Consider the following 18,780-nt stretch of genomic DNA (forward strand, 5'->3'; position numbering starts at 1 on the left):
GTAGCCCACGTCTCAGGCAAGCATTGGTCGGTTATGATATTTATTCATGAGAAGAGTATAAACAGTGTTGCTACAAACAAAGCAGCCTTTATGTGCTGTTTGTCATGCAACAGCTCTGCTTTAAACAACTGAGCACCTGTCTTCCTAGGATACTTGCTAGAGTAATTACAATTTTAGGATAAAAACTTCAAAACCAAATTTTGACTAGTTGGCTTTACTCTTTATTTAGTGTTAATGTGATACATTTGCATTTCAGTTGATCCTGGTGCATATAGACCTTTGATACTAGAAGCAAACTGAGGAAAAGCACTCTTATTAAACTCTTTTAGACATTAGTTCAATATTTGTAAGAACAAGCAATCTAGGCTTTTATACTTTTTCTTTCAATTGAGGCATGCTTTGAGGATACTAGTTTGTATTCACAGAGGAAGTTTTTTATTGTGTACATCAAAGAGCAAGTTTATCTTAGTCTGCCCTTGATAAATTAATGCTTGTTTTGAAGGAAAGATTCTTGAAGGAAGTTACTATTTCTACAAATAAATCTTCTGGAAACAAATTAAACCTCTCTAGATTAGAGGCATTATTGAGTTTTTACAGACTGGGGGGGGAAAAAAGGTCTAGTAAACAACCTTTCCATGGCTTTGAAAGAAGCTAAATCATCCAGCATTATCTGTGTAACTCAAACGGTTAAGTAATTTCTGTATTACATTTAAAACATAGCCTAATGTTAGGAGTTTCAAAATCGAAATTAATCATTGTTGCCTCAATTTTTTTCCCAAAAATTTAAGCCCCAAAACTTAGTTCATCACTTAATACAAACTACAGGATTTAATAAACCTTCTAACTTGATGCCTGGCCCTCTAGTCATCAGAACAGGATCTTCAGTTATGACTAATTAGGACTTCACTTGATGTGTACAAAGTTCAAAATTAAAAAATTCAAAGAAAACTGTTCTTTTCAAGTAAATTCACAGTATCTTTAGCTGGTTTTAGGAACATATTGTTTCTACAGCTTTGAGATGTATAGATAGATATGAAAACACAATTTCTTGTGTATGTTGCATATACTTAGTTGTGTCTTTATATAGATAATTCAGTACTTGAAGACACGAAAATAATGCAGTGGAAATTAAAACTGTGTCCCTGATATAATTTCCAGGACTTTAAGTTGAATTAGGATTTCTTCATGGTTTCCTAAAAGTTTAAGCTACTGATTATGTTGTTTCTGTGCATAGTGATGTTAAAACATGATGAGCTATACTTTTGTAACCCTGAGATAATGTAGTTCAATAGAACCATTTTTGAAAGAAATGCAGGAAATATTACTAATCTTTCTAAATATGCCTATTTTTTTCTTTTAATAGTGCCCTTTTTGGACAGCAGTGAGTTTTTCAAGTTATATATTCAAATTCTTGTATGCAAGTCTATGCCTTTGGGGTAATGAGCAAGGCATGACTGATTGCTAGCATTTTGGCCTGTGGACCATGTCCTGGAGGGCTGAAATACTCAGATGAAAATGTTGATTTTAATCACCTTGTCCATTGCCTGATGTTGCTATTACAACAAAAGTCTTGAGTTTAGCACTTTTACTCCTGTCAGACTTCATCTGTATAATTTTTGTAAGTTGACCAACAATTTTTAATTCTGCACTCTTAAAAAAAAAAAACAACAAACAAACAAACAAACAACAACAACAAAAAACAAACAAAAAAACCCCAGAAACCCCAAAACCCAGAAAACCCCACAAACATACAACCAAACCAAAACACAACGACCCCAAACACAAATCTGTGCAAATCTTGCTACAAAGCCTGTGAAGAGATGACTATAGCTGGTTCATTGCCGTAAATGTGTTTGGGACAGAATAAATAACTGCTGTGCATCACTGAAGTCTGTACATGTGGACATGCGGAATCTGGCTGACTTTTGTCACTTACACGTGTCACATTGTATCACTTCCTCAAATTAATTGTACAAGTGCCCATGGAGTAGAAATATGAAACTAGCTTGATAATTTTTGCTTGTTAGTATTAATGTAACATAGTTTATATACATATTCAGTTTTTAAATGACATTTGGCTATAGAGAATTAGTAAATCCATTGTGGGCAGTTTCCCTGAATCTCCTGGACTGAAACCCCTTGGGTATTGTCAGACTTCTCCTGAAATATGTCCTGTCAAGGGGATTACACTGTAGTTCTAACTGGGAAGGGATTTCCAGATGACTTCCTCAGAAGCTCTGGTCTGTTTTTCAGCCACCTATTAGCTTCATGTAGGAGGCTAGTGAGCAAATGAAAGGCAAAAAAAGTCATTTTTAATAGGGTTTGGCAAAGCTATTCTGAAGCACTGTTCAAATCTTGATGTCAAATGCATCTGTATCTTTCCCCAAGTGTGTCCTCTGAAATTACAACAACCTGATGGATGAGTTTGATACCCACTTTTAAAGAAGCCCCTTTTTTCAAGTGCTACACTTGCATAAATGTATGAAAGATGTAGCATGTATGTCAGAAAACAAGGTGAAATATCATCATAGAAATACTGGTATTATGTCAAACGGATCATGCCTTCTTTAAATGACTGACAGCTGTCGGATACTGTTCACTATTTACCGTTAATATCAATAAGTATTATATCTCAAGGAACTCTTTGGAAATGCATCTATTAATGGGTATCATGGTATCTTAATTTGACTTTTATCCATCTCTGCTAGGAATAATAGAAAAACCTCTTAGAGTAATTGGTTTCTCAATCTATTTCATATCTGATATGCAATAGTAAGCTAGAGCCTATTGCCTGGCACTGTTTTGCTGTAGCTTAAAGTATTCTGAATCGTTCCACATTCTTCATTCCCTATACCCCAGGGTAGTTATCCTTAATTTTCTTCTTAAGCCTTTTTGTAACTTCTGGGTATTTTTATATATATGAACACATAATAATTTGTATTCCATAATTGTTTTATCTTGGTATCTTGTCTACATATTAACAAGATAATCTTCAATTGTCCTCACATTAATCACTTAGTCTGATTCATTTTGTTCAGCTTCCTTTCCTTCTCTGCTGAAGCCAATAAGTGTGAGGAGTTATTAATGTCTTTTTGATAGTTTATGTCTGAGTGTACTTCAGAAAGGCATTGCCAGGTCTTGCATTCAAATATGTCGGCTAGTAAGTGATTTCAGTGCTAGGTAGCTTCAAAGTCATGGTCAGCATTGTCATGGTTAGCATACCCTGTTTTGGGTAGTCAGGGTGAAGGAAGATTGTAGTGAAGTAAAGGAGGCAAGATCAGAGCTGTCTGGCAGTGGAGTGATCCCATGTTGTGATATCTCTGGGTACTGATAGCTGCAAGAAAACATTGTGATTGTTTGTCACTTCTGCAGGTTGGCTATCTCGTTACATGATTCCTGTGGTGACTACTTTAGTTCATACAGTTTTATCACAGTTCTCCCTGTCCTTAAATTTGTCTGCTTAAACTGATTTTCCCCTTCTGGCTTATATTTATGCAAGCTGGTTCAGTAGTTAGTCAGATTCTGTTTCTCCAACCACTTGATTTCTAGTGTCAGGCATGTGAATTAGTTTCTATAACTGTTATTGATAACTATTTCATTGGTTCCAACGTATAAACTTGGGCTGTACTTTAAGTACACTGACATTTTTATATCTCTGTATTTTGTCTAAATGGATCCTTTCCTTCTTAGAACTTGAGACCATGAAGGAAAAACAAAGCTCACATGTGGGAGTAGAGCATATTCCTTTGCACTGTTGGGAGTCTCCCTGCAAACCTGGAGGTGGTACATAGAGCAGCATGTAGAGAATGAATGGTTCTGAGATTCCTCCTTCGTTACAGATGACTGAAGGACTTCCACCCAATTGTTCATGGTACTTAACATCTCGAGATGAATCCTTCATCGCCGTTGTGATGGAGGGAACAGACTTTTGGAAGGAAATAAATACGAAAATCAAGGGGGGGGGGGACACGGTGCATGTCCTCTCCAAAACAGATTTTAATGTTCTTTGTCCCCTTGGTTTTTGACTTTTTTTCTCTGACTTTCTGTGAATGCTTTAATCCCCTCTTTGAAGACAGGAATGGAAGCTTTATTATTCTCAGAGGAGAAAGTGAGCTAATGAGCCATTAAAAGAAAAATCCACTTTTTGCCAGACTTCAGGTGCAGTTATCTCCCACAGATGGCTCTCAAAGTAAGTTGTTCTTAATGCTGGCAGACAGATGGTTTTCTGAATCATCCAAAATAAATCTGATACCTGGAATTATTTTCTGTTCTTCCTCGGTCTTTAGTCTTGCTCATTCTCTGCCAATGAACACATTTGTGATAATGAGCATTGTGATAATGTCATGGAGACCTAAGTAGGCCTATTCTCTTAGCTTTCAGGATGGAGAAGGAAGAGTCAGAAATGAACTTTTCCCTTGATGAGCTTCCCTTTTGTGTTACTGGTTTTTTGTATCAGCTATACTTGATACTTCATTCTAGAATTAAATTGTCTTTTTTTTAATGCATTTTTGTGCAATCATCCAGTTCTGTCAAGGAGCATCCCCTTTAAATATATTCTCTAAATGCTACACTAACTGCAGAAGAAACTTCTGTTGGCTTTGGACAATGTAGTAAACTTAAAACACTCTTCAAGTTTGAAGTCACCGTTTAGATTAGTATTTTTATGGAGCAGAGTATTTAGAAAATTAGGTTTCTACCTTAAACCATGTTGCTGTAGTTATTGTGTACATTTCTTTTTGGTAGCAGGAAGACTTTCTTTTTAGTCTTCTCTCTCTTTTTTTTTTTCTTTGGTTTTATGAAAGGTTGGAAGACATTCATCCCTTAAATACATAGAGAGTTTTACTCAAAGTTTCACCAGAAGTTGAAACGTCTCAAAAGCAGAGTGAGGGAAGGATGGGGTTGAAATACAAATGTTCTGGCAAACAAGCTGTTAGAGGTAGTAAGATGCCAGTAAAAGATTACTTATTGAGTTTTATTTTGATATCCTCATGGCTGTGGTCAAATTAACATTTCTCTATCCAGTAGTTCAGCAATTTTGCATAGAATCAGTGGATGTGGGCTTAAATTTTTATTAATCAAATTTAATATTGCAAAAATCACAAGTGTAATAAAATGTGGGCCATATTTTTATCATGACTCTTAGACTTGTTACACCTAAATTAAGAGAAAACTGGCCTAGTCTTTTTGGCTCTATACTTCTGACCTGCAGCAGATTATCTCCAATTTTGCTTCAAGCACTTCAAGATTGCTTTATTTGTTAGAAACTGGTAATATGCTAAAGCAGTCCTTTGTGTAAAGTGTGCATTAATTACTAGCTTACATTAATTAAAGTAAATGCAATCATGAGGGCATGCTGGCAGTGTTAAAGTTAATGACCCAAGACATTACTACTTAGTACAACTTTGAAGCTCATTCAAGAGGTTTCAGACTGTAGGAATTCCTTTGTGAGGTATGCTGTCATAAAATTCTAGAAGCCATTATTTTGGCCACTGTGGGATGGCCCTAATGGACTTTGTCAGCTTGAATAAATTAACTGTGAAGATTGCCCAATACTGGTGTATTTGCAAAATGTATATGCTCAGATTTACATAAATATGCAATGTTTATATGTCAATGAAGTCAAAAGCCCAAATTGTATTGAAATACCCATTGTGCCAAGCGCTGCATCAGCTTTAGGAAGACAGTGTCCTTACCTGAAATGTCACCATCAAGTTTCAGATGAGATAAAGGATGTGAGCTAGCAACAAAAAGACAGAGGAGAGAGGTAATGAAGTTGCAGTTATAGATCATGATAATGATAAAGTTTTGTAATTCACATTCATGTCTATTAATTGATTTTTCTGCCCAGGTGTGTTTTTAGTCTTAAACATTTTTTATGCATTGTGTTAATTATAAAGCTGAAATTATAAGGAGGACCTGTATTGTCATTATTAGTCTTATTTTTAACACCTTTCTTTTGCATTTGTCAATTATGTCAATCTTAGTCTCTAAATAACTGTGCAACTCAGAAAACCTAAATCCTGTAGGACTGTAATTTGTATTCTGTACCATCGTATTAATAAAAATGAAACCAATGTGATTTTCACAAAATGTCTTTCTGAATGCAGTAGTGTGTCAGTCCTGAAGTACCCAGTTTTCACAGGTTTGTTCCAAAGTAAATTGAAAGTTTTATTCTACTGAATGACTACTCAAAAGGAAAAGTAGGTATAAACCACTGTCAAAGACCAAAGTTTTGCCCACGGCAGGATATTTTTATGTCATGTTAGTGTTTATCCAGCAAAATTGTCCTTGTCCCATAAACAGGTCTGCAAGAGGTAGGATTAAACAAGTTGCCTAAGAGGCAAAATATAATTTAAGGGGCCATTTTACTTCCATACCTCCATTTTATCAATGGACATGATATGATGAAGTATTTGCAAGAGTAAGGTACACTAGTGCTTAGAATATATGGGTTAAGCTAGAATGTAACTCTGACTTCTGTAAATACCCTGAATAAACTTTCTGCTAAAACCAGGGGTAAAAAATTACAAAGGTCAGTTTAATAACCTCTTCTGAAACTTTTTTGGGCACTATGGCTCTTAAATTTGAGGTTATTACACATAAACAAGACAAAACTACCTTTAATTCATCATAGTAAGAAACTGGAACAAAGTAAATTGCTTATAAAGGAGATAAGCATGTTATAAAAATAATATACAGTATATGTGAATAAAACTGACTGGTTAAATCAAGATGTTTTTGTGTTGTTTTAGCTGTGTTAAATAGAGTCAGTCTTCTGAACTGGTGATTGTGAGGTACTGTCTCACCTTGGTGTTTCAGCTCATTTCCTTCCCTCAGTGAATAGCACTGAATCTGATCTTTATTAGTAAAAGAATCTTGAGGGAAAAAAAAAATCTATAAGAACTTTAATTACATCATTATGGGACATAAAAAGGCTATGCTGGTACAGTTGTGTAAGGAATTGTTTTCCTTACTCTAATGTTCTACAAATTCTCCTTCTACCAAAGAAAGAAATTTCACTGTGAGGACTTCTGTGTAAGAAGGGAGGAATGGGGAACTAAAAGCTATAACAATCTCTGTGCTTATGCTAACCTGCAATATTATAGTACTTTCTGTAGACTGAATCCTGGCTCAAGAATAGTAGCGTCTGATTTCCTTTCCCCTAAAATTAAGGGTGAAATATAGACCCTACAAAATGACAGTCCTACAGGAAGGAAGTGATCAGAACACTAAATGTGCTGCTTCTGTGAAAGCCTGTTGCTGTACCAATCCTACAAAATATGCCCTTCCCTTCTAGAGCAGCACACTTCACATCATCATCTCCTGTGTTGTAGGAACAGGATGGCATCTGCAGTGACAGTGCTGAAGAGTTGTCATGGAATCTCCTGTGGCAGTTTGTACTGGAAAGCAACTTTTGAGGCTGATAAAAAAAATAAAATGTCCCTTTTCTCCAAAATTAGCACTAGATGTCTCTTTCATGACCATGGTGGATATGCTTATAGTGTTTGCCATGAGAGTTGCCTGGACTTTTAAGGTGCCTACCCTAGGCTGTAATTTTTTTTTAAGGCTGCTGTTCTCCAACATTGCTCCAAGGATCTATTACTTTCAAACTGTCTATCTTGGCTTTAACATTTTTCTTCAGGTTCGAATATTTATCAGGGAGCAGAATAACTCAAAGTGACACATTTGCCCAAAGCACTCGGGGGGGGGGAAAAAAAAATATCCGTGAATGATTATACATGTCTTGTAACTTCTTCAGGAAGCAATGAGGGAAATAAGTGAATCTGCACTGAGGACACATTTCTCAGGCTTCCTGCCAGAAAATGAAAAATCTTGGACGTATACACCACATAAACCAGTAATGAAATGACAGGTACCTTATTAGCTGCACTGTGGTAAATAGCTACCCCATTAGAGCGAAGGCAAGAGGAATGCCAAAAGACACTTATTTACAGCAAGGGGGGGCAGGATGGAGGGAGAGAAGCAGTGAAAGGAAATTGAGGGAGTAGTGTCATAACACAAAGGAACTAGATGAAGCTTCAGTGGTCCTCAGGTTCCTGTATTTCTATTCAACAGCAACTCTTCAGTAGAACACTTGCATGGAGACTCCTGAACGGCATTGTGTTTGTGGTGGGATTGATTGAATAGGACAGTGCAGATAAGTAAACAAAGCATCTGCGAGACTGAAGGCATTCGAAAGGATTTTGTTCTTTCTGCTGGTAACTGCACAAAGCAAGGAGTGATTACCAGTGAAGAAGTTTGTACTGATAAATGTCCTGATAAAAAAAGGCTTGTCACTGCTGGTGTGTGGGATCAAAAGACATATCTCTCATACTTCTGGAAAGGATGAATGTCAGGGAGCTTTCTTATATTTCTAGGTCCCCCTGTTGTTTTTAACTACAAAATAATTTCACAATACAGTCTTAATATGAGTTTTTTAAAAACCATACGAAACAACTATGAAGAAATAGCTCAAATATTATAAGAATAAATTAGTGTAATAGTCTTATTTGTGGGATGCTTGGTAGTTTTACATGTACAAGAAGTATTTTTTCAGCATGTATAATAATGGGCCTCTGACTTTTGAGCAGACATCAATGTCTCCTTGGAATCAATATTGATAATCTAGTCCAAATGGTATTGAAATCTTTGTGCCTGTAGCATGTAGTTCTGTGCTGAAGTCTCAATGATTAATACTAAACAGCTTCCCAAAAAGTAAATTGATTTTTAGAAATACTGCATCTATTCACTGCGGATGATTGGTTATTTCAGAGTGCAGTGGTAACTGCAGTGCAGCTGTGCTTCTAACGTTGGCAGAAACTGCTTTAGTGAGAAACAGAAGTCTGCTGCATCTATTTCGGCTTCATATGTTCTACCTTTCATAGCTACTAACTCTGTATGGCTGAATAACTTGCTGTGATACTCTAAGTACAGCCTGCTAGGATGATGGAATTCTGTTTTTTCTTGTCAGTAGTTTCTGTTACTTTTTATTGTGTATGCCTATAATATAAAGAGGTGTCTTATCTGAAAAGGAAGGTAAAAAGCTGGCTACATACTTAAGCTATTCAAGGCATGGGTCCTTTTATTTCTGTTTACATCTTTCCACTCAGATTCCACAGTTAGTGGCTATTATGAAAGCTGTGTGTAGTTTGCTTCAAGCAATGTGATAGATTAAACCGTTCAGGGGCATTAAACCGCTATGTTGAACTGGCGTAGACTTTAAGAAATGTAAGTGAAGAAATCTAGTTCTGTGTTCTCCATAAATCTCTAATTCCTTCCTTTCTACACTGAGTATCTAGTCTATTTCTCAGTCCTACTGTACATATACAATTTTTAATGTTCTTAAATTTCTCCCAGGTGAGTTGATATACCAGTTTTTAAAATAAACCTCCCTGTGCCAAGAAATCTTAAAGAGTAGACAACAGTATTATGGTGGTGCTTTAAAAAAATAACAAACAAACAAACCCCACTAAGCAAACAACAAAAAACCCCAAACCAAACAAGTCCAAAATCCTACCACTATGTTGGAACGGTTATTTCCTGTGTTGAGCATTACACTGTTATTTTGCAGTATGTAGCTAATTTAAACCTGAAATAAATTGTTATATTTAACCTTTGAAATAAAATTAATTCTGAACCTTAGCTTTTCATGTAGGCATAATGACATTGGTGAATTGTCAGTTTTGGAAAATAACCTTCCTGGCCTCTGGAATTTAACCAGATGTTTTAGATACTGTCACAGGTTAGAATTTAATAGGAGTCTGTACTTGAGACTTAAAAGCTAATGTTGCTGGCTTCAGATATCCACCTAATTTGCATGCACATTCAGGATGGTCTTGTTGGCCCAAACCTACATGTATTCATATGAATCCCCTACAAATTAAAACAGGGCATCATGGCAGGAAATTACTTTGTGCATAAATACTTTCTTTCTAACACTGTTATCTGTTTAAACTTTTTCTGTCATGACTATATTAACACTTCTGTTGTACGTTAACAGAACATTTGGAAGACAAGTTAGGATTGTATATGTAATATGTAATTTATCATGGTGTATGTATTTGATTTTCTGATAATAAAGAAAATATTCTGCTGCACTTGTCTTCCCTCCCTGTATGAATTAAAATGTATTTCAGTACAGGATTCTACTGGGGTCTTCCGTGTGCCCAGAGAGCACCATAACCACCATACAAGAAATCATTTCCATGTATAATTTAAGTTTTAATACTAGTGCCAAAACCATAAAGATAATTAACCAAGGATTTGGGAGTTAAAGACCTTTTAGGCCTTTATATAGGCAAGCATATATAATCAAATAATTCATTATTCAATTATTAAAGTAGACAAACACTACTGACTACAGTTTGGAACGGATGTCTCTTCTAAATTGCTGTGTGAGATATTCCTTAGCCAAGGAAAAGAATAAATTAACTGTTCATCTGCCAGTTTGCTTAGTTGAACAACAAAGAGATTAATTATTATTCTAATTAATGTAAGACTTTTTAAACAAGCTAACTACACTGTTATACACCATCACATAGCAGACCTGTATCTGATTGATATCACTGTAAATCCTCAGTCCTAATTTTCAATTACTTTGCTAAACTTCTAATCACTTGCTAGGTTTCCTGATCAATCTAACTTCTGTCAGTCTGGTTGTGTAGGTGTGCTTCAGCCATGTTTAACACAAGAAGAATAGGAAGTGTTGAGCTTCTGAAAGAAAAGGTGCAGACTGGGGGACTTGAGCTTCTTTCTTAGTGATGAGATGAAGAGAATGAGACTGGGATTAAACTATAAATTTGGAAATAGAGGTCAGTACTTACGAGAGTACTCTCCTTGGAAGCCTTGAGTGGAACCTACAGCCATGGGTGGAATGGAACCCATCCATTCTATACTTAAAAAAAAAAAATCTAAACCAACATAAACTGGATCATAAAATAGTTTTAAGTGCTTGATATACAGGATTTGTATGTGTATGCTATGAATGCACTCATTCTGTTATAGGAGATGGTATCATAGGTAACATAAAAGCTAAAGCACTTCTGATGTACAAAGACTGCCTTGTGACATGGCTGATGGTGAGAAATAGAGAGATTGAAGCCCAGGGCTTTTGGAATTGACATGTAAAGAAAAAATCTGCTTTTGAAGATGAAACAGATGGGAGTGCTCCTTTCAAAGCAACTCAGCAAGTTACTCCTCTCTAACAAAGATTCTGAGAGTAACTGCTGAAACAGTCCTTGTTATTGGGACACAGTTTTGAAGCAGCATTTAAACTAATGCATAAGCTATTTTTCTCGGGTCAGTTTACCCAGCTTTGTACTGGAAAATCTCCAAGTTTCTTATGTATTGTTTTTCTGTTCATGGAAGGAAAGATATCCAAGACTAGAGCCTCAATTAATATAAAGTAGAATAGTTCTATTTATTCAGTGTCTTTGAGACTACTTATGAGTAAACCTGATCCCTGTTCTCTAGAATTTGTCAAGGATCTTTCTGGGGAATTGTAAATCTAGCAGTAGGTTACACCTTACCTTTTTAAAAGACTGTAGGTGGTTTTAAAGTGACAGTTCTTGCCTTCACATTTTAGAATATATTTGAATATGAAAGAGTTGGTTTGTGAAATCCTTGTTACAAATTAAATGGATTATGATATTAATATTTATAACTAGTTTTAGAAGTTAAAAACATCAGTTCTGTAGGAGGGTCTTCTACAACATGGTATGTCATGTTTAAATATACAGGTTTTTGTGTCATAGAACCTGTTCTTTGATTTAGATCCTTGCTGTGGTTTGAGCTTCTGTATCTGATTAACAGATCAGAATAGGAGTAGTAGCTTTATGGGCTTAGATACCAATTTAATTACCATCTTCTAACATGCAATCTGGTACGATTATTAGCTTGGCATATAGAAAAGTCTAATGAGCTCTGGTTTGCTTTATGCTGTTCCAGAAAATATATGGTAGTGGTTAAGGAGGATGACTAAGGTTTTCTGCTTCTTTTCAAAAAACATTAGCTGAAGAAGTAAAGTTGGGTCTTTGAGAAAAATATTTGAACTATTTTATTGTAAAGCATACAGTATTTTCAGTTTAAGGATAGGTGGCTGTGCCTGTTGAAGCATGCTGTCATTGCTCTATGTAGCCCTAGATCTAAAATATTGTTAAGGCAATTTATGGAGAACTTATGAACTGAGCTGAATACTCAATGGTTTTATTGAATAGCCTATTGCATTCTTTTTGCTGTAGCTTTACAGAATAATTCCCAGATTTACCTATTTCCTCTTTTATGTATACCTAACCTCATCTGATTCTCAAAAAAATCACAACCTTCTTTTTCTGATTTCATAACACTTTTGCTTTTAAATGGCTTGCTTATCTAAGTGTTCATAATTTTCAGGAGAAAGAGTTGCTAAATTGCTGCTCATGGAACAATTTAGGAAAAATTTATAATTTTTAATCCACCTGAGAAACATGTCATGAGAAGACTAGCTGCTGTGTCTTCAGGCCCAGTATGCACTCCAAACCATATGTAACTTCATTATATTTCATTACCACAGCTATACATTATAGATGTCCCCACAGTAAGAGAAAACCCTCTTTGGAAGAAGTATACGTAGATTTAGTCTGACCTATACTGTTTTATTTTCTTTCTGAAGTATTGCTTGAAGGACACTGTGAAATGGTCAATAATTAATAATGTAGCAGTCTGCTGGGAACTACACCTGATTACCCTCAACGTGCCTTCTAGATCAATGTTCCTAATTCCCAGGATGTGCCTCCCATGTGTGGAACTTTTACTTGTATATTTTTGAGAGAGAACTTCCAGAATCTGAACTTTGCTTGCAGTCCTGCATTGAAATTATGCTGCTTGGGAGACCAGAGACAGAGATCAAAGCCTCCATCTCAGTTTCTAAAGTGCTGCTTTCTCTCCATCTCTCTCCAAAAGTTCTTATCAATTCTATACAGCGTTCTTCAGATTGCATGCAGCTACAAGTCTGACTATTAGTCCCAAAACTTTCTGTATTGCTAGGTATGTCCACTCAGAATGGACACTAAGATACATAAACTCAGGTAAAAATATGTGGGAGGAAACTGCAGAGTACTGTGAAACTGATGTAGCACTGCTTGTATGTCTAATTATATGCTGCTTCATAAAAAATATACAAATTGGGGGAGGGAGAATCAGATACTATATCTAGACTACAAATAGTTAACTATTTAAATTCTGAAACATTTCCAATAACTTATGCTACTTCACAACTGTACGTTCTTATTTTATCTTACAATCCTTGTACTGCATTCCTGCCTTATTGGGAAATTTTAAAAAACCCACAACTTTCCTCAGAGTATTTGAAAGGAAACAATTGCTCTTCTCATGTATTTGAATATTGCTGCTGCTTTCACTTGAGAATTTTCAAATTACCTTCTAGAAGGTAGTAATAGAGACAGACTATCATCAAGTTCATAAACATTCGTGTCATTCCCTAAAATTTTCGTACTTGCCTCTTCATGTTTTCGTACAATATCCTCAACAAAGATGTTATTTTAAGAAGATAATATTTAGGAAGACCTTGAAAAAGATAGTTCTCTAAATTCTGTTAGGCCTTAATATTTTTTTTTTTCTTCTGTATGTGCAGGTGAATGATGTAGAGTTCTATTAAAATATTGATTTGATCTGGAAACTTATGGTGTTTTAAAGGCTAATGAGTCTTATAAATGTGTCCGACAAATCTGCACTTTAATTCCTGAGAAATTACCACTAATTTCCTTCGATAGAGAATAATTTGCTTTCTCATCAGTTTATTTCTCCCCCCACCCACAAACACATTGTTGTTCTCTGAAGTGGAGAACAATTTGAATTAGTACACAAAAAAAATCAATGTATTTTAAATGTTTTTCTGGTTATACTGTATGCCTGTACTTTGTATTACTTTAATTCGGCTGGGGGTAGGGTGTTTTAAAGTGTCTTTCTTTAAGCCATCTCTAGCTTTTATTTTACTTTGTGTGACTGTTGGAGCCTGAACTAAGAATTTGCAGTTGTAATATGGTAACAGAGAAATTTGGAGCTAAATATTTATAGATCTGTTGCACAGTACTGCAGTTCAGAGCCTAGGTCTGAATACAATATCATATCAAATTCAGAATCCTGGCCTAGGTGCTTGGAAGATTCAAAAATATTATGCAGGGGTTTTTTTTTATTTGCAGACTGCTCTTGTCACACTTTATCATTAACATGCTTTTTTCTTCATGTTTAAAACTTGATAGAATTTTAGCTTAAACTCCTGTTCACAACTGATGTATATCCAAAGCAGGCAAAACAAAATTCCCCAGAGCCTCCAAGTCATACCAAATAAGATGTAAGAGGGTTGGAGGAGAGAATACTGCCAACAGATGTTTAGTTTCAGAATAAAAAGCAGTAAGCTTGCATTGCAAAATGTCACAAATCTATAAATGTCTTTCGATACATGGTGTGTGTGTCAACTGAGTTTTCTTCCTTTTCCATTTTGAAAGGAGAGATGAAATAAAATATCCTGGCAAGTCTCTGTGAAGTTTGTTCATCTTCCCAGTCTTCATAATCTCTTAGCATAGATGTAGACATTTTTCTTTAATGATGTAGATGTCTCATTTTGTTTTCCTCTGTTTTTTCATACCATAAAGGGGATTCACCACTTTTTCCAAAATGCTGAACAGCTGTGCAGGCCAAAAGCAAACAGTCATTCGAATGTGCATGTGGCATGTGGTTTTGTCAGCTGCCTACAGAATTGTGGGTAAATGACTGATATTCAATCAGTATGGTATCTTGAAGCCATAGTGTGCACTCAGGGACTTGAATGAACTATCCTTACCTGACTTCCCTGAGACCCTGCACATTTTTACTATGAATTAATACAGCTAAAGCACTTCAGCCTATGGAGGAGTTCTTCAGACTTACATTCTTAAAATCCCTACAGAATTCTGTCTCAATGCCAGATCTTAAATGCTAATGACATCTCTGGAGTTCTACAGCTACGTACATACCAAGAACACACAATACTGGTGCTTCCTTGTGTCAGACTAGCTTCAAAGGCTCAGGTGATCATGTATGACCAGGTCATGAAGTTGAAGGTGCTTAATGCTGCTATTTATTATCTTAGCTGGTATAGTAGCTTAAGGAGAAGATCATGAGTGCTCTTGTAGAAATCATGGTAATATAAAGGCTACTTGGAAAGCCCCACTGGCTGCCAAATTGTAGTCATAAGTCATACTTCATTCCCCATCCACTTACATACCTCCAAGAATGGACAGGAGTGCAAGCTTCATTCTCTATAACTTTCTGTTGCTAGATGTCACTTTTTTTTGTATTCAAAAATGTCCTAGACATCATTGTGGAGTCTACAGCATCTCAAAACACCTCAACACTTTCACGTGGAGGATGAAAACAACATAAGTGAACACCTGGCTCTTGTAACAGGGGAGAGCTCTGCAAGAGGGATTCTGAATTGATTCTGCTTTTCATATGAGCAGTGGGAGCAGACATTTGAACTCGGACTATAATGCTGTTGAGCAGTTTGGGATTATACAGAGTGTTTATCTGAAGTAGCTGAGATGAAGCAGTGATGAAGGTAGAAATGTACTGTCGGAAGAATTTTGATCAGTTCTAAATATAACTAAGGCTACAGGAATGACCCTTTTCAGTTCCAGCTACAGCCATCTCTCTGAGTTTAGCTTTTCCTTAATTGCTTGAGATTTATTACAAACCCAGTGAAATGCTGAAGTCTGTGGACTATATACAATGATCACACGTTAAAGAACAGCTCAGTGTTTCCCACTGAGAGTTTTCTGATGTGACAGGCTTCTTAGTCTAAATATTGCATGCCCTCTTCATGGTCACACTGCCTTGAAAGTGGCTGCAGGAACTAATAAAGAGAGCTGACTGATTATTTTCATTCCTGAAGTGTCACATTTTGAGTTACTGAGCAGTAGCATGCTTTACCTTACTACAGGTTTATTCGTTGAGAGACTTGTCAACATGATCTATCACCCATTAGTATCTAGTCATCTTAGCAACAGAGATGGCTGGCATGTGAGAAGCCTTATATCCTATAATTTAGAAAACCAAAACCAACCAGAATATCTTCTGGATTAAATGCTGCTTCTGCAATTTATGATTTCTTTTTTTTTTCCACATCTCTAGTGACTGAAGTCAAAGAACAGTAGCAAGTTGAATTTATTGATTAATATATTTATGTAAAATAAATTCAAGCAACAATTTTCCTCAAGTTAGGATAAAAAGAAGCTGATTTTTTTGAGGCTGTGATTTATGTTATGTTAGTGATCAATACTATACAACTTCATTTTTAATAGTATGCTTGTGCATCTCATGAGCTTTTTTTTTCCCTGAAAATATGTATTTGTGCAGCAGGCTTCTTATTTTCCAACTAAACATATGCTAGTGTGAAGAGCCCATCCATGAGATGCTGTTGGGAGGCGGACTGGATGCTATAATTTGTGCAGGCTACTGGACAAGGATATGTCTCTCTCTCACTAGCTCTACTGGCAGGGGACTCTGGGTTCCAGTCCTGGAGTACTGTCTGCACCTTTCCCATGCTGGAATGGGATGGAGAGGGAAAAGCTAGAGTGCTGCCACAGGGATGAAGCAGATACGAAATGGGCTTGCTGTGCTCCTGTGGTAAGATGAAGCTAACCGCCTGAATGCACAGCAGTGCTGCATGTTGTCACTTGTTTAAATAATTAATCTTTGCTCTTACTGTGGTAGCTCACAAGGATTTGTGACCAGATTGCAGCTGAAAAAAGGAAAAGGCATGGCATAGGTTTGCGTTCCCTCAGTCCTAAATGCTCTGACGTTGGCAGAGAAGAAAATTAGTTCATGTTTTCCTTCTACATTATTTGCTTCATCATCTACTCTGGGTGGAACTGGTTTTTCCTCTAAACTCTACTTTTCTATTTTTATTTGTTTTCCTCCTCCCCAAGAAGTAGCAAACAAACAACTATTCCTTTTCCCACAGTGCTGCTTTCTGAGCATGGCAAAAAGGAAACATATAAAAGGTTTTCAGACTGAGGACTACAGAGTCAGGTAGTTTGAGGATTATATGTACTAAGACTCTGCCATGAAGTAAACACCATGCAAGATGGCACTTAAAGTGAAACATACCCTAGACTAACTGAGGACTAAAATTGATATGATGTATTATTGCAGTTGGATGCCAAAGGAGACTGCTATTCATGTTCATGGTATTTCAGAGATGACAGTGTGTTGTTTTTCTTACATAAAGAAGGATTTAGGCAAGTTAACTTGTGCCTTGTATAGCAAAACAAATGAAAACATTTAGGCTGTTGCAAGAATGTTCTGGCAAGGAAAAAAGCACAAATAAGGTACACTTATTCAATTTTAAATCCTAGATATTTTGCTAAGGAATAATATAAAATGTAGCTTGCAGAGGCAGCTTGGATATGAATTGCTAAGTTACTTGCTATTTTTAGCACTTAGATATACTTTACCACATTTCAAATCCTTATTACTCACATGTGAGTCCGTTCTGTCCTAACCAGAAGATAAACAAAACAGCTTTATATAGCATTGATATTCTAACAGCTTTTCTCTGTTTAAGTCATCATATAACATCAACAAAAGCTGAACTGAAGCATAACAAAAACTGAACTGAAGTTTTGGTGTCTCTTTAGGGGCTGACTATTATGATAATTATTTGAAATAACTTATCCCTGATTAAATATGTTATATTTTGCTTAGAAGTTGCATGATCCAAATTCCTGTGATCAAAGTTAAAATGGCACAAGCCCTGATTTATGTGTCTAGCATTTTGTAAGTGTCTTAAATTTTTGGCACTGTGTCAGGTCTACAATTGCAGTTGCTCCCTACACTGGCATTGCAGCAGGGGTTGCAGGAGGTTTTCTGTTACTGTTATACTCAGTTTTAACAGTAGAGACATCAGTGTAGACAAATGCCAGAATAACTCAATGTTTGCAGTAAAAATCGTGATAAACAAGTACTAAGGGTCTTTTCCTGACAGAAAATTCTGCTTTATGAATGAAAGAACTGTTTGAATTTGGTGGTAAATTTTACAATTGTCTTAGAAATAATCAAGATTTTTGGGGGGAAATGTGCAAAACTATTGTTTTCAAGCACTAGACACTTCACAGGTTTGCAGATCAGCTGTATCTATAGGGTTATTTTGCATCACTTAGTAGTTTGGGGAGTTTTTAGTCAGTATGTCTTTATAAAAATTTCTTTTCCAGAAAGTCACTTGAGGATGATTGAACCCTTACAGCTCTGACAAGATGGGTTTGGTGATTTCAAGAGTATGTTTAAGGAATTTTGGGTTGGTGGGGTTTTTTTTGACGAGTTGAATAAAGTCTCTAGTTGGCACTGGCCCCTTGTAAAGATGCAGACACACAGAGAATGAATTTCCTTTTTGAAGTTATTTCTTTATGATCCCAGTAAATAATATGTCTTTAATAATTACTTGTTACCATTTATCCTGAAATAAATGAGGGTTTCAAAAGTATGACTTCTGTTTAATGTTCATCTCTGCTCTTGAACTTACCTCTTAACAGAACATGTATGTTACTACACACTTGTACTACTATGCTGTTTTAAAATTACATTAAGGGCGATCTATAATAACAGCTATGTCCCCTGTTTTTAAGACTAAACCCTGTTTTTTAAATTTCTTGCCATAAATTGAGCTACTACATGCATGCTAGAAATAAATTCTATTTTTTGGTCACTTCACTGTGCAGTCTTGTACACAACCTCCCAAATGTTGTT

Source organism: Athene cunicularia, assembly GCF_003259725.1.
Source record: "Athene cunicularia isolate RWA chromosome 7 unlocalized genomic scaffold, athCun1 chr7_part1, whole genome shotgun sequence".
NCBI lineage: Eukaryota > Metazoa > Chordata > Aves > Strigiformes > Strigidae > Athene > Athene cunicularia.